General features: G+C 39.6%; 1 protein-coding gene across 6 annotated transcripts in view; it reads left to right on the top strand.

The window, feature by feature from the left end:
* The window catches only part of Glis3 (GLIS family zinc finger 3), a 446,841-nt gene that overhangs the window by 171,651 nt on the left and 258,991 nt on the right, over window positions 1-16,199 (top strand). The gene's annotated exons all lie outside the window — the stretch shown is intronic.

Below are 16,199 nucleotides of genomic sequence, written 5' to 3'. Positions count from 1 at the left end.
TACACTGGGTTAGGGGAAGCTGGATTTTAAGTTTTGTTCATGTAGAGAAAGTACAGTTATTTTGAGATCTCATAACCAGTGCTTAAACACAAATACTTGGCCTAAAAAAAAAAATAAACGTCTCTTGGCTCTGTCAAGTGAAAGCTTTTGAAAGCAAGTATCTCCACTCCCTTAGCCTTGCCAAGGACCTTTTCTGTGACCTTTGCAACTTCTGATGACTGGTTGATGGGAAGTGATCCTTCATCTTTCCAGGATTATGGTAGGAAGGCATTCAAATAGTTTCAAGTACCTAGTTGAAGCTGGAGTTACCTTTTCCTGTGAAATACTGATATTGATGTAGAGTTGGGTTTCTGTCCTAGAAGATTATTTATGTATAGAATTTATCCTTTTGGATTGTTTTTCCCAGTTGCTAGGGTCTCCTGCATAATAAGGAAGTACTGTACCACTGAGATATATCCCCAACACTAGAATTTACCTTCCTTTCGTAGGGAACCTCTAGTGCAGGAAGAATGCACATGTTTGTTTGTTTGTTTGTTTTGATGTTGTTGTTCTTATTTTCTGTGGATCCAGGGGCTTGAACTTAGGGCCTGGGCCTTGTCACTGAGCTTTTTTACTTAATGCTAATGCTCTACCACTTTGATCCATAGTACCACTTCCAGTTTTCTGGTGGTTTGTTGGAGATAAGAGTCTCAAGGACTCTCCTGCCTAAGCTAGCTTCGAACCTCAATCGTCAGACCTTAGTTTCCTGAGTAGCTAGGTTTACTGGCATGAGCCACCAGCACCTAGCAAAGAAAGCAAGAGTTTTAGCTTCAGATGAGAGTTTTTATCATTTAGCAAATTCTCGCCTGGTGTGTGTGTGTGTGTGTGTGTGTGTGTGTGTGTGTGTGTGTGTGTGTGTGTGTGTATGTGCGTGTGTGCCAGTCTTGGGGCTTGAACTCAGGGCCTTCGCACTGTTCCTGAGCTTTTTTACTCAAAGCTAGTGCTCTATCACTTGAGCCATGCCTCCACTTTAATGGTTACTTGGCATTAAGAGTCTCACACACTTTTTCTGCCCAAGCTGGCTTTGAACTACTACCTTCAGATAACATTCTCCTAAATAGCTAGGATTATAGGCATGAGCCATCAGTGCCTAGCTTTCCTCACTTTTTAAAAAGCATTTTTTATTATCTTCAAAGGATTTTAAATTCATCATGTCAGTTTATGCGCATAGTGCATCTTGAACAGTGTCACTTCTTCTGTAATTCTGCCCCACTATCTATTGCAACCCCAACCACTCGCTTAAGTTACCTAGTCTCATCAGTTTGAATCATAGTAATGCCAGAAGGTACTGAAAATATACAGAAACTTACAGGCCTAACATTCCAGTTTTGCTCTGTCTATATGTTTGGAATCTCTGCCTCTTGGTTCTGGAAGTAAAGCCCACTTCTTTACTCTTTCTTTTAGAGTAATTGATTGAAAGCTATACTTTTGCTCTCCAAGGTTGTATTAAAGGTGATGGTTCATTAATAGGATAAAGTGTCTCCTTCCATTATGACCTAATTTGCTCAGAATAAACAAGAGAAGTTTGCAGTCTGCAACTGTTGTCAGGCCAGCTGTACTTGTAAGATGAAGGTGTTTAGGATCAGGTAATTGTTTGCCATTTGCAAGCAAACATCTTTCAAGACCTTCATCAGATAAACTGTAGCTATAATTATTGGTAGTTACATGTGTTACCCTTGAAAAACAATTTCCAAATGATAAAATTGTTTAGATAACCTGTTCTACTCAGGAGATTTAAGATTCGATTTGGGGATGTTTTGTACAGAAGAACTAGTGGCAATCATAGATGTTGACAAATGAAAGAAGCTTTATATGACTTGTACAGATAATAAACATCCCACTATGCATATGATTGAAGAATATTGAGGAAAAACAGCTGTATTAGGACATTTTTCTCTGCACTCCAGAGGATCAAAGCATTTTCATAGTCTGAGACAGATGGCAGGAAAGCTGGACTCTACTAAGATAATGATTTCTTCCATTTATGAAGTCAGATTTCCAAAGCATTGTTCCATATACACAATGACTAGATTCTCTCAATATTCCTCTGAGGTAGAAAAGGTGGATGTAGTATTCCTTTCTATCTTAAAATGAGGGGACAGTTTTCATGGCTTTTATCCTAAGGCTAGCAGGAAGCAAGTGCCTGGACAGTGAGCCAAGAACCTGAGTTGTTGGATTCTTAGACAGTGTCTTATACCAGTGACTTTTCCACATAACCTCCCACAAAGTTACTGTGAATTTTACTCCATTCTGTACCCACCATTTTTCAGGGCTCCCCCAGTCCTGCTTCTTCATCCCCATTAGGCCTGTAACATTTCCTAACTCTGGGGGAACATTTTATTTTGTGTTGCCCTTGGTATGTATTGTAGAACTAAAAGGCCCACTGAGGGACATGCAGAAGATGCCTTCCCCAGGGCAGCTTCCACCCCCGTTTCAGAATTGTAGACTGGTACATGGATGACTTCAATGGCTTGCTGTACTGGAGACTTAGAATGATCACCCTGCCCCCATTGCCCAGTAATATGCTACTCAAACCCTATGTAACTTGGTAATAATCTTCGTCAAAATAGTCACTTGAGTCCTGCTAAATTGGAAAGAGAAAGGCTTTGCTTGTTTTATTTTTATTTTGGGGGTTAAAGGAAGACCCCAACATTGAACATTGAATCATTTCTTTTTATTCACAATGCTATTGTTTTGCCCTTTTGAATCCAATGATTCTATAGAAGTTCATTTTCACATAACTTTATACTGCACATCTTGGGGAGGGATTATATATTGCCAAAGGATATTAGAAGCGAACCTTTTCCCGTATTCATTAATCATCCACACATTTTTTTCTAAATCCTGTTTTGTTATGTACTGCTATTTTAATAAAATACCAATGCAAGTTAAGGCACAGTGGTTATTCATACCTTTAATCTCAGCTTCTTAGGAGTTAGAGATAGTGAGGATCACAGGTAGAAGCCTAGGAAAAAAAGTTATCAAGATGCTCATTTCACCCAGTAGGCTGAGAGAGGTGGTACATCACTGTTGTCCCAGCTACACAGAAGGTTGTTAGGTAGAAGGATCATGATTTGAGGCTAACTCTGTACATAAAAAATGCAAGGCACTATTTGGAAAAAAAAGAAAACTTTTAAAGCAAAACAAGGTTGAGGATGTGGCTCAAGTGGGGGAGTGCTTGCTTGGTAAGCGTGGAGCCCTGCATTGAAAGTCCAGGGCTGTCCAAACAAAAGCAAAACACCAAAAGCAAAACAACAAAACAAAAGCAAATGTTAGTATACACTCTGTCTTTTTTTCTAGAAGTTGTTTGTTCTTTGGTCCTGGGTGATTGATTTGAGGCTAGTTGAGTAGGGAGGTACTGAAATCTCAGAAAGCAAAGCTATAGCTAAGAGGTGTGGCATACCCTGTGCTGTAAGTGTCACTTTTGCTTTTCCTTCTTGTTCCTATAACTATGAGAACCATACTGTAGAGTCCTGGACTTAGTTTACAGGATAATGGGAGCCACAGGAATTGTCTTAAGAGGAGGTATCAATAGTCTCTCTCTCTCTCTCTCTCTCTCTCCACACACACACACACACACACACACACACACACACACACACACACACACACACACACACATCTTGTTAGTCATAGGGCTTGACCTCAGGGCCTGGGTGCTGTGCATTTTCACTCAAGGCTAGTGCTCTACCACTTTGAGGCATAGTGCCACTTCCTGTTTTCTGGTGGTTCATTGGAGATAAGAGTCTTGTGGCCTTTCTTGCTTGCACTGGCTTTGAACCATGATTCTCCGAGCTCAGTATACTTATTAGCTAGGATTATAGGCATGAGCCACCAGTGTCTGGCTAGGACTGACATATTTTGACACAGATATACTTGTTTCTCACTTTGAGCTCTGTGTGCAGGTTTATTTAAAGCCTATGGGAAGTATATAAGAGCTGACGTGGGGCTGATGAGGGAGTGAGGTTCTAGGAAAATTAACTGGTGAGCCAATCTATATTTAAATCACAATCCCTGGATTTTTGTGATGTTTCAGGAAGGAATGGGATGGAGTGGTTCAATAAATTAGGAAACAGATGAGGCTTAGATGCACTCTGATAGTAAGTAATGTGTATTTGGGAGGGAAGAAATGTTGAAGAGGCCTTAGTTCACATTTAATTAATCTCTCATGGTAATTCGTTTACTGGGTTCTGCTGACAAGCCTATGGGTTGTTATCTTCAGAGGTGAGAATTGATGGAACGATTTGTTGTGCTTCTGTTACACGGTATATCGATCTTGCTCATTGAAAATGTTAGCAGTGCCTCTTCTATATCATTTATCTTCCACTCCCCTGCTCATTGTTCCTAGTCCCTCATTAGTAATTCTTGTGTCACAGATGGACATCTCATTAGGAATATATATGTGTGTGTACACACACACACACACACCAGGGTCAGTGAATGACATGATGCTATGTTGTAGTAGGATTTTCTTTTAAGAAAGCCATCATTGCTTAGAATGGTGGAAAGGAATTAGCATTTAAGTAAGACACTGGTAGCAAGTCTTGAAAGTGGATTCTTTCTTAGCTTCAATGGAGAAGTTGAATTTGGAGGGATTGAAATTTGTTTTTATTTTCATATCCCTCAGCTGCAGCAATTCTTTCTTTAATCATCTATAGTCCTGCTGGGTAGAAAAATCTATGAGCTTTCAGTGTAATTCTGAGACCTTGATTTTAAAAAGTTGTGAACTATTTCTGACATATATAAAGCTGTAGGAATAATAAAGCAAACAGCCAAAGAAGCCAGTGGAACAGAAGAGAGCCCAGAAATATCCCACAGAGAAATGGAAATTTAATAGTTAAGAATTCTGACTTTTTGGTTGCTTTGTTTTTGCCCTAACTGATTAGTGGACTTTTCCTGCTGCTTTTTTGGATGATATAAACCAGGCCCCATTGTGTTATTGGGTTATGATCCCAGTGACCTGCCCAACTTGACCATAATTAGTTTGTAATAAAGAGACAGGGTTGACAGCAACATGCTTCAAATTCAACAACAGCTCAACCTCACTGAGAGTCAAAATGTTTTAGTCAGTGTGAAATTTCGGAGAATGGGTGACCTCTTTTCTAAAATTACCTACAAATTCCTCAAGTCTTTAACCAAAAAGCCCCAGAAGGAGGAAAGTAATGTAGATAGCCATTGGAGATGATGTCTCCTTTCACCTGCTTCCTCAATGAAGAGTACACAGGGAACTCATGGAGAAAATGACAAAGCAGTAGGTTGATCCCTTTCTGTCTGTCCTAGGTGAAGCCATCTCCAATTTTATGGAGGCCCATGCTCTTCTTAGAGGGCACATGTCCTGTTAACCTTACAGCTGTGCATTCAAGAAGAGACTCTTGCATTTAAGTGAACATCTTGAAGTTTACAGTGTCTTTGTTGAATGCAAAGGCACCCTTGGTTCCAGGCAGCTTTGGGTGCCAGGAAATGAGAGGATGCCACAGACTAGAGAGCTGCAATTCTTCAAAGTGGTAGGGCCTTCTTGGGAACATGACTTCTGCAACCAGAAGTGAGTGAGGAGTGCTTTCTTTCTAGCTTATTCCTCCTCTAGTTTCCTTTCTTCATTCATTTAAAAGTTCTCTTCTCTCTCTTCAGCTCTGCCTTTCCTCTCTGCTTTCCCACTGGCTGTGTTGAGAAGACAGAATCGCACTACAACTTTTCTAAACTTAGGGAAGGTTCTTTCCCCACACATTAATTCAGATTAAAATGATTTTTAGTTCAGTCCTTCAGCCAATAACTTTAAATCAGTTCAAACTCCAATGTCAGGCCCTAAACTCCCACTTTTTCAAAATTATAAATGGTCACTGAATTGAAGAAAGGGCTATTGAGAACTTACGAGTACCGGAATTATTTGTAGAATGCTTGTGTTAGTTTTGGTTTGGGTATGAGTTAACAATACAGAGGCCCTTTCAGGTGAGCCTGTTCCTAGGGGTATGAGCAACTTATTCTGTCTATGGCACAATGGGTAGAGGGGAAACAACTAAATGCCTATATTTATCTTTGTCTAAATAGAAATCTGACAAATTGCCTGGTTATTTTAAGGCTACATAGTGACATACATTTTAAGTCCAGTTTGGTCATTCAGAGTTATGTTTTTTTTTAACAGCCTAATTACCTTTGATTAATAAATTTATCTTTTTGGTTGTGTTTTTTTTTTGATCAATTCCTTATTTTCCCTCAAAATTGCTTCTCTCTTTGCTTTGTATTCAGATGTGTTCTTCTTATGGAAAAATCTGTAATAGAGACATTTTTCCTTTAAGTCTGGGTTAAAGAAAATGGAGGGAAGAGTCCAGGTGCCTAGTTAAAAATAGCTGGGTTTGATTCTTTGCCCTACACCTGCTGGTTTTGACACTAGAAAAACTACTTAATTCCTCTGAAGGTCAAGTTCTGAGCTTATAAAAAGAAGATGATAATACCACCTTGTGGGATTGTTACAGGCTTAGGAGAAGTAGTAGATTCCAAATGATGCCAATTAGTAGGACCTCACTTCTTAATGCTAGTTCCCCTTTCTTTGTGTGTGATCAGGTTGAGGTTCAGCTCAGGTTAGCTCTAGTGTAGATGGATCATTGAATGTGAAGTGAATTTTCCATTGCTGTTCACTCTCCTCATTCATGGATAAGGGAAACCAGAGGAGTGACAGGTCTTATTCAAGAGGACAGAATTGTTGGCAGAAGAAAGATTAAGTGGCACAAATCCTTTTTGTATATCTTGACCTTTCTCCTTACAATATAGTCTCACCCATAATCCAATAATCCTTACTCTTGAATGGCAGAAAACATAGCAGTCACCTCTGAAACCTCTTGATTTAGTGCCATCAGAAGACCTGGTGAATAGAAGCAAATACAATCTCCAGAGGAATCTATAAAGATGATCTTAGCTAAGGTACATATGGCACTTTGCTAAAGAAACAGCAACACTAATGATTAAAAATTGGATTATCTGAGATGGAAAAATAAAATATTATTGCATTAAATTCAGTAAAGCATTCTGCTGTAAAAGGTGAATAAAATATTGTTTTTCAGAATAAAAAATACAATCTCCAACTACTTGTTAATTTAGGGAAAATCCTATAACATACATTTTATAGTTCTTGAAGTTATTAAACCTTTTATTGCCCAGCTCTCCTTAAATTGTAGAAGTACTCAGTATTTGGCTATCTTTCTAGTGTCGCAAAACATGGCACTGAGTTATAACATTGGTGCCCAGAAGTAGGAAGGCTTATCCAAAGTACATGTGCACTTTAAATTGAATAAATACTGGCAGGTTTTATCTCCATAGGAGACTGTACAGTTGCATTTCACTAGCCATGTGTGAGTGCCAATATCTCCTACAACTCACCAACACAATGCATTAACAAATGCTTGGAGGTTTGCTAATAGAATTTTTTTTCAAGAATTTGCATTTTGTCACATTTCCCTTGTCATAGTCCGCTTTTGGTCTTGGAACAAAATATTTGATATAACCACCTTGTAAGGAGGAAAGATTTATCATGATTTCAGAGGTTTCAGCCCATGGTCACTATGTAGTGAGTGAGAACATCATGGCAGGGAACTCCATTGCAACTGAAAAAAAAAAAGCGGGGAAGGCCAGTACCCAGTATTTCCTTCTAGGGCATGCCCCCAGCGGGTCAACTTCTTTCACAAGATTCGATCTCCTATAGGTTTTATCACCTAATAACATCACACTTTGGCAACCAAGCCTTTAAGCATATGGACCCTTGGTGGATATTAAGATCCAAACCATAATAACTGTCCTATTTCTCAGCTCCTCCCTCTTCCCACTATATTCCCACTTCACCTCTTTCTGTGCATCATCTCATGTTTTTGATGGAGATTTTAGATTGCTTACAGTTTTTGGTTACTATCCTTCCCCCACATCAGATAAACTAGCAGGAAACAAAACCCAAAGAATGGAAGAGGCAATAGTTCACTCACAAAAATTAGCCCATAGAAAACTAGATGTGGCATACAGTCGGTCTAAATTTTATGGGGAGTGGGATTTTATGAGGTGAAGCTTTAAGGGTAGAAGTATTGATAAGGCTTTCCAGTCAACTTGTCCTGTCAGAACCGAAGTTTACATCTTTGACCTTAAATTGTCTGAATTTCAAATGGAAGGTGTGTCATGATCCCAGGTATGGCAGACCCAGGCGCCACCAATCAACCAACCTCACTGAGTAAGGTGGGAGCTGCACGTGCCTTGGCTGTAGTGAACTTCTTCATGACCTGTCTTCAGCTTCTTCCTATTTACAACCCCTCAGGGAACCATTGGCAAGTCAGAACTATGTGAAATTGCTTGAAATTTTGATCAAGCTTTAAATGCAAAGCTAATACTCTAGTAGTTCTTGAGTCTTCTGTATTTGGCTAAAAAGTACCCCCAAAGGGGATGCATTCTTTCCTCCTTCTTCTTCATGTATATCATTCTGTAGCGATCATTTCACCAGAGCTGAAAACACTCAGTGAAAAAAATCACAGTCAGCCCAGCCAACCCTTAACTGTTTTCCCAGCAACAGAGTTTATCCATTATATTAACTTTTTTTTTCCAGGCAGCATAGCATATGAGTAAAAACAGGAACTCTGAGGACAGACCATGGCTTGGGATGAAATCATGACTCTATTACTTACAGGTTGTGAGGCTAAGACATTACTTAGACACAGCACTATGTCCTTAGTTTTCGTCTAATCTTTTAAGTGATTATAATTAATTATACCTAAGAAATATCCTGCAGATGAGAACTAATACCACAGTGTGTATGTGTGTTGCTTAATAAAATCCCTAGGAAATGATCTATTTACTTATTTTTGGTAATTAGTTGTTACTAGTATTTATCATTTATTTGTTACTATTTTTATTAGTAGTAATAGTATGTTTATTATTAGCAATGATATGTTTATTTCAGACACTAAGCCTAGTTGGAAAAATGCTTACTATAATGTTCACAGAAATATCTTGTATGTACTAACGTTACTCGCAACATCATAAATATTGCCATCATATTTTTATATGTAGACATTAAAGCACAAAGAAGGAAAATAAATCGTAATAAAACAAACAAATTTTAAAAAGACGCAAAACACTTGAGTTAGAAAATAGCTGAGTTGGGCTGTGCACTGGTAAACAATGTGCTGCCGATGGAACTTCTGTGGATTTCGGCCTTGTGGCTCTGTCATTTCAGCCTCAGTACCAGTAGCCCAGAAACAACAGAAATCATATCCCTGCAAGGTTTCAGGAGGTGCCTACCTCCTGATCCTTGCAAGGGAGCTTTCTTAGTGTGCCCACAGAGTAAGAACTGAAGAACACATGAGACCATGCTACCATGAATAAGAGTGGTAATTGGAGCACTCTATTTCTGTGCAGTTGGTTTTCACTAAATACTCATAAAAGTGAACTCAATATAAAATGGTGGGGAGCCAGTTTTAAAATAGTCCCATGAACTTGTAATCGGTAGTAACCTGTCAATTCTGTTTTATGGCACAGGAATACTGTCAGATCACTAATGACACATTGGACAGAGAAAAATCAGGATACTCCATTTGTCTCACATTGCAGTGTGAGACAATGAAGTGAGAGCATTTCTTTTTCTCATTTCCTAATCCAGTTTGATTATTTTAGTCTCTGAATTATCTGTTTGTGAAATATATTAAATTATTTATTAACTTAAGCATGTATTTGATGTCTAGTGTTAGCCTGGTTCCATAAGACTGTAGATGTAACCAAAATTCAGCACTTCCTCCACAAGGAGTCAGGCAAGTCAGTGAATTGTTACAGGTTTCCTGATAGGAAGGATCTGCATATTTGGTATTAATCTCTCTTCTGACATCTTCTTTCATTTCCTTTTTATTCCTCCCTTATTAGACTGAAGTGGAAACAAGTAATAGTAGGCCACAAGAAGCCTATGTTAAAAGAAATAAAAGATGTGAGATACATGATTATGTACGATCCATACAGTGGCAGATAATGGCTAGAGATGGTAGCCATCTTTACATATACTCAATATACTCTTAATTCTCTGAGAGTGTTGAGGTCAGAAACAAGTCCACCTCCATCATCACTGTGATCACACACTGTCTTGACAAGTGCATCGAAGGCTAACTGGGAATGAGAAGTGGGGCCTATGTGCAACAGTCTGAAGTTGCAGGTTAGTAGTCTGTGTGTTGCCCTATATAAAGAACCACAAAACAGAGAGAAAAGCAAATAGTGAGATGTGCCAGGTGTGAATACTATCCCAATGTGCTCAGGCACCAGAGAGAACAACCCTGTGTGTGATGGAGCTAGCTCACAAGGACAGTCGGGATAAAAAAGGTCATGTGGAGAAATGGTTAGTCTTGGACTGTGTGTAATTATTTTTGGGGGTTCCTTGGGATTTTTAGCCAACAACTCACAGTGAAATATAGACACGGGATTTCTATCTTACATGCTCAGTGAATATTTATTTTACTGTATAAAATTCTATTCTGGTCTACTTTCTCCCTTTAATCTCTTACTGTTTAGTTTTAATGTGTTTTTCAGATATAAACAGATTTTAGCCTCAGTAATCCTATACTTTTATTTTGTTCTTCTCTATAGCAAGGGGTTTTTCAAACTGTTCCTTGGCACAAAGAATTTAGTTGAGATATTCACAGTAGACTTTCCATCTATTTGGAAATTTGTGATTGTTTCCTATTTTGTTTATGAGCATAATGTTTCAGAAACAAGTTCCCTTCTGCTTTTTCATCTCAAAACATTTATTCACCTTCACTAAGTGTTGGCTCTGGATGGATTTGGAGATGCATATATAATAAATGTTTATGACCTAAATAAAAGATAAAAATATAGAAGATTCCTTCTTAAAGCTATTGTAGCTTTGCATACTCTGACTGAAGGAAACCTAGTATGAATTGTGACTCCTCATTAGCATTGTTGTATTTCTGCTTCCTTGTCTCCACTTAACCGAAATTGATTGTGAGCAAGTATAATCATTGATATTTTTCATTTTAAATATTATTTTTGGGACTCATTGTTTCAAGTAAACAATTGTAAGTTCATTGCCCACTGTATGCAGAGTGCTCCATTAAGACCATGTAGAAGCTAGTGAGGCGAGTGCCTGAAAGCCTCTGCCTACAAGGACTCATGATCTAGTATGGATGACTGTCCATAAGTCAGTGTACTAGCAGGTAGATTGTCAAGAATGTTAGAACTGAAATGAGGTTGTGTGTGAATTGAGAGCAGAGATTAGTTTGCACAGGGATTAATCATAATCAAGCTCATGAGTTTCTGTGGTTTATAAAGCTATTCCATGATGCCTGAAATCCCCACTGGGCACCGTGACAAGCACTTGCTGCTGAGCCTCCTCAGTTCTGTGTTGGAACATGATAGACATGGGGGCTAAGAAATCTAAAACTACAAAAGGATATACAGTGAAAAATAAGACTATATTGAGATAAGTGTGTGAGTGTGTGTGTGAGTGAGTGTGTGTTTGTATGTATGTATCTGTGCCAGTCCTGGGGGCTTGAACGCAGGATTTAGGTACTGTTCCTGAGGTTTTATGTTCAAGGCTGATGTTCTACCATTGAGCCATAGCTCCACGTCAAACCTTTCAGATAAGTCTCTCTGAACTTACCTGCCGGGGCTCATTTTGAATTGTGATCCTCAGATCTCAGTAGCTAGGATTACAGGCTTGAGCCACTGGTGCTTGACAAGACTAGCTCTTAACACATGCCAGTACATCCTAAACTTCCCAAACCGTGTGTCTCAATACTCATTAAAGATTTGTCTCTGGGAGATGCTGTGTAAGATTTCATTGAATTCAACCAGTGGTGTAAGTGATCTACATGTGGCATTCTTGGGAATACAAGGAATGAGATGCTGATCTGTAAGGTCCCAGTAGGATACATGTAATGATGTAACTTGGATTATGCCGGATTTCATGGAGATTTGGAGTATGTGATAACCAGAGGAAGAAAAGAGTACTCACTCTCCAAGGGTGGAGTTGGGAAGTTTGATAGAGATCATGTTCCTACATCTGAGACTTGGGTAGTGAGGCACACATTTATGCTGAAATGGAGAAAAGTAAATGCAATGCCCAAAGAAACATATGTTGAAAGAAATGGAAGACCGACATATTCGACAAAGGAGCTAAAGACATACAATGGAAAAAACATAGCCTCTTCAACTACTGGTGCTGGGAAAACTGGGCAGCCATATATAGAAAGTAGACCCTGGCCTATCACCATGCACCAAGATCAACTCAAAATGGATTAAGGACCTCAACATCAGACCTGAATCCTTGAAACTACTGAAGGACAGAGTAGGAAAGACACTAGAACTTATAGGCACAGGAAAGAACTTCCTGAGCATCATCCCAGGGGCACAACAGGGGAGAGACTCGACAAATGGGACTACTACAAAATAAAAAGTTAATGCACAGCTAAGGACATAGCCACCAAACTAGAAAGACAGCCAACCATATGGGAAAGGATCTTCACCTGCACAGCAACAGACAAAGGCCTAATATCTGTTATCTACAGAGAACTCAAAAAACTAACCACCTCCAAACCCAGTAAACCAATTATTAAATGGGCAAAGGAGCTAAAGAGAGACTTCACAGGAGAAGAGATAAAAATGGCAAAGAAACATACGAGAAAATGTTCAACATCCCTGGCAGTAAAGGAAATGCAAATAAAAACCCTGAGATACCACCTCACTCCAGTTAGAATGGCCTATACTCTGAACTCAGGCAACAACAAATGCTGGAGAGGATGCGAGGGAAAAAGGAACCCTTCTCTACTGTTGGTGGGAGTGCAAACTAGTACAACCACTTTGGAGAACGTATGGAGACTCCTCAAAAAGAGAACAATATGGGGGTTTCTCAAAAGCTCAGCATAGAACTACCCTATGACCCAACCGTACCACTTCTAGGCATCTATTCTGAGCAACAGGTCCCAAGATATCAAAAAGACACCTGCACATCCATGTTTATCACTGCACAATTCACAATAGCCAAAATATGGAATCAACCCAGATGCCCCACTACAGATGAATGAATACAAAAAATGTGGTACCTATACACAATGGAATACTACATAGCGATTAGAAATGATAGACTATTGGTATTCACAGGGAAGTGGTCAGAACTTGAACAAATAATGTTGAGCGAGACAAGCCTAGAACACAGAGAACAAAGGGGCATGGTGTTCTTGATATATGACTGTTAGGGTGGGGGGGGGGCAGTAAAGACCAGGTCTGTGAAACAAAAACCTTCTTATCAAATAGTATTTCCATAGGTTTGGTTCAGTGACCTTACATTATGTATCTAAAACCAAACAACTACTAAACATAAAAAGGTGTAAAATAGACCTCTCAGTGGATCACGGTAGCTCAACAGCTATGTATATATGACCATATATGACAAGGATAAGCAAACTCTATTGTTGACGTTATATTTAAAGTTCTAGGTGAATTTCCTTTGGCATACGCCACATGGCTACTGTATATGAATTTGGTACACTGGGTATTGTATATATGCCTACCTGATCTAGGGAAGTGAAATAAAAATGAGGGCTTAAGATATCACAAAAAATGTACTCACTGCCCTATTATGTAACTGTACCCCTTTTGCACAACACCTTGTCAACAAAATTTAATTAATTAAACAAAAGAAATGTAAGACTGAAAATACATGATCGAGTAGTATCCAGGCAAATGGTAGATAATGTCTAGACATGGAGGCCATATGTTCAAGAGCACTCTAATTCTCTGAAATATCTAGTGTCACCCAAGGAAAGATGAAGGGAGGTGATTGAGGGAATATAGACATAGTATGTCTTGTCTTTCACAATGATAATTTAGTGAAATGGTCAAGGGAGAAAGATCATTGTGATGATGGTAGCGCTGAAACTCTGGTGAGGATGGAAGGTGAAGGAGATGGTAGACACGAAGAGGCATGGACTCTGAGAGACCATAGAAAGACAAAGGACAGGTTCTGAAAGTATAAAGGCATGCTCCATCTTAGGGGCTCTGTACCCATAGCAGCACACAGATGAGTGTAGACATAGTTGTATTACGGGAAGGACCAATCTCTGCAAACAGTGTATCAGTAGGCTGCAGAATAAAATGAGAAGGAAACCGACCCCAGAGAAGAGATCAACCAGCGAGATGATTGGTATAGAGAAAGGTATCCATGATAGGGGCAATGTGAACAGAACAATGAAGTCAGTCTAGAGAAGAGACAGGTTTGAGCAAGGGATGATCCTTACTGTCTGACCCTTGTTCTACTGTAACTCAAGACTGGGAGAGCTTTCATAGCTAAAACATCAGTGTTGGTGTCTAAAAGATAGATGTCTAGAGCAGGAAAGATGATGATGATGATGATGATGATGATGATGATGATGATATTGATGATAATGAAGACAGGAGGAGGAGGAGAGGGCGATTCAGTGGGGGTACCACCGGCAATGTTTTCTGGCACTGATCTTGGCATAGGTCTACCCTCCACATTTACCAATACAAGCTTTTTTATTGTTACTGTTAAATAGCTAATTTTAAGTTTCAACCCAAGCAAAATCATTTTCTAAGAAAAAGAAGCAAATTTTCCCAAGACTGTTGCATCATTGTGCTTTTATAGCACGCGACACTGCTTGTCACAGACAGAGTGAACCATGCCTGCCTCTTCCAGCTTTGCATCACTGTGAATGCAGAAGGGCCATGTGCCAAGCATTCTACAGCAGTTCCTGTGTATAGACTGAGATGTGCGCTTGAATGGCTGCAGTCCTCACGTGATGTTCTAGAAGCTGCATCCGTCTGTCTGAAGAAGAAGCCAGAGAGTTTGTTAGGTCACTCGAGGGCCCAGAGCTTGAAGTGCAGCTCTTACTGTACGGCATGCTTCTGTTGTTTATAACTTTCTGTAATGTGTGATAACAAAGAGCAGTGTGTGGTAACAAAGAACACTCTGTTACCACGAGTTATTTTAACCACCATCCTTGGGCTGCTCAGCCTCCCCCCCCCCCTTCTTCCTCACAGTTCTGTTTCTGGCTTCCATGTCTTCCTCACCCACTTCCACCTCCTCCCCAGCTGCTCCCGAGGCTGTCTCCTAGTGTGAAGTCCTTTCTCCTTTCTCATGGCTTCTTTTCTCCACCACAGAGGGACAACCTGCTGGAGGCTGTGGTATCACAGTCTGAGTGATTTGCCATTCTCTTTTCTTCCCCCTTCATGTTTACACTTGTACTAGGGAGTTGTTCAAATTCAGAGAACCTCAAAATAAATGATACCCCTTGCAGGCCCTCCTCTGGTTAAAGGTAGTCTAGGAAGTATGTGTGTGTGTGTGTGTGTGTGTGTGTGTGTGTGTGTGTGTGTGTGTGAGAGAGAGAGAGAGAGAGAGAGAGAGAGAGAGAGAGAGAGAGAACATTCCCAGCATTAGATCACTCTCCTATTGATTTTTAAAGTTATTTTTTTTTCTGTCTTCTCAAAGGATATTTTACTACTAGTTTAAAACATGGAGTAGTCGTGACTAAACCAGATCTTGAAGAATCACCATAGTTTGTACGGAAAAACGTGCTCTTACGGGGCTGGTCATCCTAATAATGTGGGAAGTTGACCCTGGGAGAACTGAAGTTCTAGACCAGCCTCGGCCAAACCCTCCCACACAAAACAAAACACCACAAACAAACACAAAACAAAACAAAAACTTTGCAAGACTATCTCAGTGGACAAAAAGCTGGGAGTAGTGGTGTGTACTTGCCATGTCAGCTGGGAAAAAAAAAACTAGAAGGCACAGAAGACCCAATAAAAAGCAATAATCTATCCCCAAATCAGTACCAAAAAGGGCTGGAGGCATAATACCACCAAAATAGAAATAATAAAAATCAATAAATATGACTCTTAACTTGAAACCTTGAATGTTGAGTGTGAGCCCGAAATGACACATATATATCTCTGGAGAAAGGCAAGAATTCACCTGCAGTGCTGAAGATTGTGATGAACATAGAATGGTCAAAAAACAAGCCTTTTCTTTCCCCTAAGGTTGTTACTACACATGCCACTTTTGATTCTTGCATGAAGTCAGCAATGAAATTGGAAATTCCGGATATCAGAAGGGGAAGGATGTGGTAAGCTTTCGTTTACCACAGATCTTATACAGATTTGAAAGAGTGATT

This window comes from Perognathus longimembris, chromosome 1 (genome assembly GCF_023159225.1).
Source record: "Perognathus longimembris pacificus isolate PPM17 chromosome 1, ASM2315922v1, whole genome shotgun sequence".
NCBI lineage: Eukaryota > Metazoa > Chordata > Mammalia > Rodentia > Heteromyidae > Perognathus > Perognathus longimembris.
The sequence above is the reverse complement of the archived record's forward strand: the minus strand, read 5'-3'. Positions and strand labels throughout refer to the sequence as shown.